Here is a 7,552-nt window from a genome sequence, read left to right as displayed (position 1 = left end):
GATGGCTTGAATCAGTTCCGATGGGGCCTGTTTCAAAATAGCCTGTCGCATGGCTGGTGTCGCAGAAGGACTACACACATGACAGAGCGCTTCTTTGTGACGTTTTAAACGTGCCGACATGATGATGGTGTCGTCCCTGCAGCTGCTACCGTTGAACTGACCAGGATGGGGGTGGGAGGCCTCTATTTATGGTAATGTCGCTGGAGGGAGTGGGGGTAATGCCGCTGTTGTCTTCTTCTTCTTCTTTTGACTTCGTAACACCATCCGGGTCAAGGCTGCACCTGGGGCTGAGGGTGAAGTGACCCTTTTCTTCTTCTTCTTCTTGTTCTCTTGTCGGGTGGGTGACTTGCAACGCCGGGGTTGCTTAGGGGCACGGCGGCGACGGCGAGGTGCTGAGGGCTTCTGCTGTTTTTCCTGTAGGTAGGACTGCCAGTTCAGCAAGATACGGGTCAACACCCCAGCCAACGTACCACTTCCACTGCGTTTCATCAGGTAAGTCAGGCGTTCATCCATAGGTAGCCGTGGATTCGCAATCTTGGTCAGCACGTCTTGGTGCCTCAACAGCCAGGTCTTGTGCTGCGTCTTCAAAGGAACACGTCCTGCTCGCAGATTTCTCCACGGCAATGACAAACCATTACAACAGTCGATGACGTCCTTTGACAGCCACGCTCTCTGCGAAGGGAGTCGTTTCTTCACGATGATGGGTTTGACTTTTCTGCGGGCGGACATGCTTCTGTGGCTTCCTTTGCATGGGGTGCCCGGCTAGCGTTTAGCACCCGTGCGTTTCTTGCTGGTGCGTTTGGTGCTGGTGGTACGAGGTTGGGTCAAGGGTTGAAAGGGTTGGATCATGGTGGGAGAGAGGGAGACGATGGAAATGAAGGGGAGAGGCCGGAAAGAAGAAGGGGGAGAGAAGGCAGCAGGAGAGGCACGATACGTACTGACAGGGACAAACGTGTTCATGGTGGGTGCTCTGGGGTACAACTGCTTTAAAGAACGTCTTTGTTTGGAGGAGGAGGAAGCAGAGGGAGGAGGAGCACTTAGACTTTTCAGACAGCCGTTGCACACCAACCGATGTTGTTCGGTGGGATCACGACCCAAGGTGGTCAGGAGTGTTTTATGGATCGGTTTAAACAACCCTGTGGCAACAGCACGTTTCGCGGGGCTGGGTCTGTTTCCGTCTGTCTCCCATGGCAGTTCTGGGTCAACTGACCGTAGGGTAGACGATCATCTCTATTTATCACGACTTGGGAATGTAAAGGGTGGTGGGTTACGAAGAGATGGGACCGTACACGGTGCTCTTTGGCGTGGTCGGTTTCAAGTCCAGAAACAGATAGGAATAAGGAGCCAAAGTGGCATCCTCATAGGCTTCGAAGGAAGACCGTCTGTCCTGGAAAGATTTGTCTGGCCAAGTGATCCATTTGGCAGGCGTCCCTCGGGTTTTAAACAGCACCATGTAGTGGGCATTTAAACTAATGGTGCGATGATGAGGCGATGAAGCAAAGAGGTTTTCGTCAAGTACAACACGGACGTGTTGCGATGATGACTTTTCTTGGTAAACCATCGCAGGACTTCGGCTTCTTCCTCTTTGGTATTGTCGCCCAGCAAATCATCAATGATCAACCAATGGGGCGTAGGCAAACCCTTCTCGGCCTTACCCCCAGACCCTGCAGGTAACTGCGTGTTGGCTTCCCCCATGGTTTGCACAAACGTCAGGGGTATCCCTAACCTCGAGGTAAGAACTTCCAAGTCCTCATGCATGGGTTGCCATTCACTGTACACCCACACGATGCCCTGAGGTGGAAGATCAAGGATCCCCGGTTGAAACACATGTTCCATGAAGGCTTTGACAAACGATGTTTTACCTGACCCTGTAGGGCCTGCAATTAACATGGTAAAGGGATGACGTAACGTGAGTGGGGTGACCATGACCTCCACCAGGTCTGAGTCTAACAGTGTCCCTGATAGTGTCCCTGACATACTGACACACGTCTTACCACCCTGCGGGTTGCACCGGAAATGACCTCTAAGAGCTAAGATCCCTGAAGATATAGAAGACGTAACCCTTTGAAATGGAATTCACATTTTATTGAGGAACAACATCAACATGACAAACAGATTAACAATAATGATGCATTAACAGATCAACAACAACAGGTCATCCACAGATCACCACCAGTTCAGGTGATCCTCGGGATTGCAAGTAGAACACCGTAAAAAGTCCATCTGACCGGGATGAAAATGATTTTCATCGTTAAACATGGGGATGTCAATGATGTCCTCTGGCTCCTCCTCCTCTGGAGCCGTCACTGAAGCCATCACCAGATCCGTCTCTGGAGCATTCACTGGAGTCGTCTCTGGAGCCCTCTCTGGAGTTGTCTGCTCTGCTTCCATGGTGACAGCCATCGGGAGTAGATCATACAAGTCTTGAAGATCTGGAGGTAACTCTGCCTGGGGGATCTCTTGGGGGCTAGCAGGACTGATCCCTTGACCCTTCTCGCTCTCCCACAAGTCAGTCATCTCCAACTGTTTCTTCGGAGTCTGGGGTGCTTTGAGACTCTTAGGCTTTGGGGGTGCCTTCTTGGTGAGTGCCTTGGGAGGTGACGTCTTCTTGGTGGGTGTCTTGGTGGAGGCCTCCTTGTTTGACTTCTTCTTCTGTTTCTTTGGAGAAGTCGTGGCCAGGGTCACCTGGGGAGGTGACGTAATCTTGGCGGGTGCCTTGGGAAGGGGTGGGGTGGAGACCTTCTTCTTCTTCTTTGGAGAAGTCTTGGCAGGAGTGGTCTTGGGAGGTATTCTTTTTCGAGGCACGGGCTTGGGCGTCATGTCCGTGACCTCTGGATCGTTGGAGAACAAAGGTAGAGTGCAGGTGGCATATCGAAGATCATAGCTGGGTGGGTGAGGCCAGAGTTTCACCTGGAGTTTGTTCAGCAGCTTTCTGTACAGCTCACAATGGTCATAGGGCATAGGACGTCCATTCCTCAACTTGAACACGATGTGGAACAGCTTGTTGAGGAAGGTCTCCCCTGCATTTTCCTTGGCATACGCATCGTTGATACCGATGAGGATCAAGTGAACAGAGTTGTTGGCGCTGTCGGAGAGGATCTCTAAGTGGTCTTGGTGATACGCCATCCAGTAATAGTCTTCCTCAGTCAACTCACAGAAGCGACCCATCATTCCATACAGTGTTTCTCTTTTCGGATGAATACCTGCCAACTTGCGGATGATCGACGGTAACTTTTGTTCCATCACACGCAGCCGGTCCTGGAGATCCATGTAGTTGGTCTTGTATAACTGGCTTTGAGTCATCATGGTGTTGTGGAGATGGGCCATGTCAGAAGCGAGGTCCTTTGCCTGCGAAGCCAAGTTGACGAAGGAAGAAGGGAGGTTGCCTGGAGATGCCATCTTCAACGACTGAACTGATGCAACTGATGACCCGCTCGACTGATCCTGCGTTTTTATAGGTAGCACCAGCAGCGCGAGCTATGACGTCACTTCAAATGACGTCACGATCGTGCTGTTTCTGGATGGTCTCTTGCACTGCTTTTCTGAACTGTTCTATAAAGTGTCTCTCTTCTAGATACGTGGCGAGCACAAAGAGCAGCGTGAACAACATGATGACGAATCACGATGGGGCCAGAGTCTTTTTATATAGATACACAGGATGACGTCACGTGGCTCGTGCATGGATGACGTCATTGGAGTTTGTCCATGGATGACGTCACTCACAACAGCAACAGCGTGTCACGAAGATGCATGAGCGCTTTTCCCAACTTGTTTTTCCCCGACCATGTCCAGGGCTTGTCAATATTCGGATGAGAAACACCCATTCCTATTCCCCATCTTTGATCGTAGGGGCTAGCTTCAGCTAACGACTTAGGGTAGGATTGAATCAATCTCTGTTTCAAGTCCTTGTTCTGGGAAAATTTAGCCGTGATCGCCTTGGTCATCACCTCAAGACTGACCGTGTCCCACACTGTTTGAGTAAAGCCTTTCACACATCGCCCCAGACGTTTTTGCTTTGCTGGAACAGCCTCTTGCAGAATACGCGTCGCACTGTCGTAATCTCCAAAGTACATGGCTTTAGAGTACATGTAACACTGTTCAACACAATTAAATGTAACGCCATCCAAGGTAAACACTGCTGGATGAAAGTTGCTGAACGGTGACTTGATTCCATAGAAGAATAGCCAGTGGACTGTCACTTGTGACTGTGCCTTGTCCGTTGGAGTCTTGAGACCGAGCAAGGTCATGGCTTCTGTTTCTTCACATTCTTCCAAAGCTTTGCAGAAGAGGGAGTATGCTTGAGGTCCCCGTCGGGGAAGCATGTCTAACAATTCTCTGACACGGTCAAAGGAGGTCCGAGGTTTTTCGATAATCTCTGCCTTCATGAGGATGGTCAGGACTTTAAACGTCATCAGTTTGTCGACCACGGCTTCGACCTGCTTGATAGCGAGCACGAGACCACAGCGATTCTCCCTAAGTCTATCGCAGTGAACAGGTTCCATCCTTTTTCTTACACACCAGAATCTGTAATGACTCTGACAGAAACGTCTCTTTATATATAGACACAGGGTTGTGATGACGTCATAGGGTGTGTGACGTCAAACTAGAAAGAAAAAAAAAGAAATACAGAGCAGAGCGTGGTTTCGATCCACGGGCCTCTGGGTTATAATCCCAGCACGCTTCCACTGCGCCACTCTGCTCTCCCTTCTCTTCCCTTTTTTTTTGTGACAGTACCTATGACATGGTAAACATGACCGTGGCCTCCACCAGGTCTGAGTCTAAGAACAGGGTACAACAGGGTTGAGGGTGACCATGGACTCCACCAGGTCTGGCCCTGAAGAGAGAGACGACATAACACAAGAGTACAATACAATCACAATTTATTGAATGATAGAACAACAAATGAACAAGGCAATCACATTTTATGGGTTAAACATCAATACATCAGAGCATGTCTGCATCAAAAGTCCATGGGAGGGATTGGTTCACTCTTTATAGCCATAGGGGAGAGTTTCCCTGGGGACACCTTGGGGGTCGTACTGCACTCGGCGTTTGGTGTAGACCAAGCGATAGGTTTTGGTGGTGTCCTTGGACAGCAACACGTTGCCCTGACGAAGTCCTCCGCGAATGATACGGTGTGGGTACGGGACCGTGATGTTGGCTTGATCCCTCTGACAGACGAGGTTCTTCATGCTGTCAAAGTGGACATGCTGGCTCGCCCTGTGATTTAAAGTAAATCCCCGGACCTTGCTGATGCCCACACTACCGTCAGATTGAGGATGACGTAGCTTGTAGCCATAATTCTTGGGTCCTGCCGAGACAAAGGTTTGAATGCTGTTGCCCCCTCCCAGTTCATCAGTCAGCTCCCCCAAGGTATCTCCCAGTGGCGGGTTGTAACTTCGTGGACGGTGAATGTAGATGATACTGTCTGTATCAAAATAGAGGACACGGCGATCCAACGGTTGCAAATAAGAATACAACTTGAGACGGGCTTGCGCTGTCACCCAGGCTGCAATGGCCACATTGTGGGCTGGATGAGGGTCATGAAAGTCTGCCTGAGGTTCGTGAGTGACACAGATGAGGTCTTCATTGATGATGTTAATGTCTTTCACCACACAGCGCTCATCCCGGAGGAGGGCAAAGTACCTCTCAGGGGAACTGATATATTCCGTCTTGGCAAACCCAACGCGTTGACCAAACTTGCCCCAGTGATTGTTCAGGCAGGCCTTGGCTAAGGCACGTAGTCCTGGGTTTTTGCGAATGTGAGCAGGATCCAAGGTGACTCCCTCTTTTTTGCTGTATCTCATTGATGTAAGCGTCTGGGTCTGGACAACCTTCGGGGTATCCACTGGCCTCTTGCTTGATCTTGAAGAAATTGTTCACATACTTGGCAAACAGTCCTCCCTCTTGAGTGTCAGGGTCGTAGGTGGCGAGCGTGTCAAAGTGCCAAGCCTCAAAGATGTGAAGCACCTGATAGCCGCACTTTTCAACAGCAAACTGAAGCTCCTTGCTGACGTAGGTACCGATCCATGCCCGGTCTTCATCCCCGTGGGGGCAGGGAGCATCCAACTGCTCTTCAGCACACGTACGGCACAGAGGAAAGAGCAGTTTGCCTTGACACTTGTAAGGAAGAACAGGATGATAGAGGTCGGTGGGTGGCAAGACACGGCACTGGATCAGGCCGTGGAGCTCAAACAAGTCAGACACGGGAGGATGATCTTTGATCTCGGGATGTCCCACGGGAAAAGTCCCATACTTGCAGATGTAAGGGTACAGCGAGCAAACGTCCACATATTTAATTTCTTCATCTTCTTTGGCTTCGTAGTACAGTTTGGTGGCGTTGGTACGACCTCCAAAGAAAGCATCTCTGGGATCCAACGGATCAGGCATGTAGGCATGGGGTCCTTGCAGTGGGGTCAGGAAGGCTCTCAGGTCACCATTGTCTTTCTGTTGTTTCAGAAAATCACATTCCCAGAGGGTCACCACTTGATCGATGTCGGGATGTTGGCGTAACACACCCAGTCGGTACATGGTATGATGGTATCGTTCCCAAGGGGTTGTACCCAAGCTAGCATGGCGTTCACATTGCCCCGTCTTGTAACAGCGAGTACAGCCATGCCAGAAACAGCCCAAGTATTCGTACACGGTGCGTGTCTTGGCGTCGTAGCCATCCACCATGTAGCGACTACCGTCAGCACAGTCAAAGCCTACTTCTCCACCATTCCGAGCATGTTGGATGTGGACCCCAGGGTGTTGATGCATGACCCAGTTGAGCCAGTGGAGACACTGAAGCGAGTAGCGACGCTGGGGGTGATAACCTTGAGTAGGTAGGATGGCAATGGTGCGGGGTTCCAAAAACTGTTTTCGGAAGGTGAGCATGCAAGCCATGGGTAGAGTCACTGCTTCATAGAAAGGGTCCACGTTGTTCTGTTGAATGAATATGTTTCGGAATGCAGCACAGCCTCGACGCAAAATGTCCACATCACTCTGACAGTAGGTCAACAATTCTTCATCCAGATCAAAGACAGTCCCTTCAGTCACCCGTGCATCGTACCAGGCCAAGAAAGCTTTACGTTCGGCAGGAAACATGCTGTCAGGATCGTAAGTAGACACGGGAGGATAAGGACCCACATAGCCTTGGTGAGCTTCGGTGTTGAAGAAGTGAGGGAAGTAGCCTTTCTTGAGTTCCGTCAATGCAAACGTTTTTGGAAACTGCTTCAGAGCCATCGTGAGGAAGTTGAGTGAATCCTTGAAAACAAGACGTCCCACGGTCATCTGCAAGATGTGATTCCCTCGAAGTGTGACCTGGGGTGCTTTCACGAGATGTTGATAGAAGTACTGTTGGAGCAAGTGTCCATCATACCCACGGTAGTTGTGTGCAATGACCAACACGTCGTCATCATCAATGGTAGGAGAAATGTCATCTTCGTCGTCTTGTTCTTTGTCGTCGTTGTCTTGTTCTACATCATCATCATCATTGGGTTCTGGTGATGACAGTTTGGGTTGTTTCGAGGCACGGCCTGACGACTGCTGCTGGTATGCCTTACGTTTC

General features: G+C 50.3%; 1 non-coding gene across 1 annotated transcript; it reads right to left on the bottom strand.

Annotated features, from left to right (window-relative positions):
* Nucleotides 1-4,628: 4,628 nt before the first annotated feature.
* On the bottom strand, nt 4,629-4,700 carry Trnai-uau. The gene has a single exon. It is a non-coding gene; the product is annotated as a tRNA-Ile (tRNA).
* Nucleotides 4,701-7,552: the final 2,852 nt, after the last annotated feature.

Source organism: Haliotis rubra, unplaced genomic scaffold, assembly GCF_003918875.1.
Source record: "Haliotis rubra isolate DU_JTF1 unplaced genomic scaffold, ASM391887v1 Scf12, whole genome shotgun sequence".
NCBI lineage: Eukaryota > Metazoa > Mollusca > Gastropoda > Lepetellida > Haliotidae > Haliotis > Haliotis rubra.
This window is presented reverse-complemented; position numbering and strand designations above follow the sequence as displayed.